Below are 1,432 nucleotides of genomic sequence, written 5' to 3' on the forward strand. Positions count from 1 at the left end.
AACATGGCACATGTATACATATGTAACAAACCTGCACATTGTGCACATGTACCCTAGAACTTAAAGTATAATAATAAAAAAAATTGCTAAAAAAAAAAAAAGAAAATACTCATGCAAGTCACTGAATCCATTAAGATTTTTAGGGGACATTTTCATAAGACTCTTTAAGGAGACTTTTTTTTTTTTTTTGAGATGGAGTCTTGCTCTGTCTTCTAGGGTGGAGTACAGTGGTGGGATCTCGGCTCACTGCAACCTCTGCTTCCGAGGTTCAAGCGATTCTCCTGCCTCAGCCTCCAGAGTAGCTGGGACTACAGGTGCATGCCACCACACCTGGTTAATTTTTGTGTTTTTAGTAGAGATGGGGTTTCACCATGTTGGCCAGGCTGGTCTCGAACTCCTGACCTCATGATCCACCTACTGTGGCATCCCAAAGTGTTGGGATTACAGGCGTGAGCCACTGCACCCGGCCTTTAAGGTGAATTTTAAGGAGATTTGGGTTCACATGATAAGTTCTTGAGACATCATTCAGGCCCCCTCCCCCTTTTTAATGAAGACACTTCCAGGTATATTATTTGTTCATTTTTTTAGAACTACAAAAATCATAAAGGATCAGATGATACAGAAGTATAAGGTAATAGTTCCCCTGTTGTGTCCCTGGGAATGCTAATAATCATTTATTTTCTTTATGATGACCCTGCTTCCAACATAAACATTAAGTTTCAGAGGGTCTATCAGGTCAAAACCATTTTGTAATAATACTAAGACATTATGTATTTGCCTTTTTCATTTAGTGGATGTTTGCATTGATGGTGCAAAAGCTGGTTAAAACTGCTGGCACTTTAGCATGAAACAAGGCAGTGACACCTAACTCTACTAATAGTCACTGCATTCTTTGATGCTAAGCACTCAAGGGGGGAAAAGCCAATTTTAATGAAGAATGGTCATAAAAGAATCAATATAATTATTGCTTTTATTAAATCTCAACCTTGAATATATATATGTTTTGGTTTTGGAGGAGGAGTTGGGAGTAGGATTTGAAGCCAGAGGTTCCTCAATTAGGCAAGTTACCTCACTCATCACAGCTCAGTTTCCATACCCATAACCATTAGAAAAGGAAAGCAAAATACAGAACTCTGCACAAATTTGCATGTCATCTTTGTGCAAGGGTCCTGCTTGTCTGTGTCATTCCAATTTTAGTATAAGTGCGGCTGAAGCGAGCACAGTGTACATGTTTTTAATATTCTGTGACCCAAAATGAGAAGCACATATAAAGTACTTCTGCTGTGTACCAAAGCAAGACGGTTGTCAGGAGGATAAGAACTTTTGTGCTTGTTTGTGTTATGAGCTTAACAAGCCTCATTTTTTTCATAGACTGCCATCTTTACTTGAAAGAATGACTGATGGACTATGGTTATTTGGATTGAATTTTGGC

General features: G+C 38.8%; 1 non-coding gene across 1 annotated transcript; it reads right to left on the reverse strand.

The window, feature by feature from the left end:
- Positions 1-1,119: 1,119 nt before the first annotated feature.
- On the reverse strand, positions 1,120-1,221 carry LOC112625573. The gene has a single exon (XR_003119660.1). It is a non-coding gene; the product is annotated as a U6 spliceosomal RNA (small nuclear RNA).
- Between the last annotated feature and the right edge of the window lie 211 nt (positions 1,222-1,432).

This window comes from Theropithecus gelada, chromosome 5, assembly GCF_003255815.1.
Source record: "Theropithecus gelada isolate Dixy chromosome 5, Tgel_1.0, whole genome shotgun sequence".
NCBI lineage: Eukaryota > Metazoa > Chordata > Mammalia > Primates > Cercopithecidae > Theropithecus > Theropithecus gelada.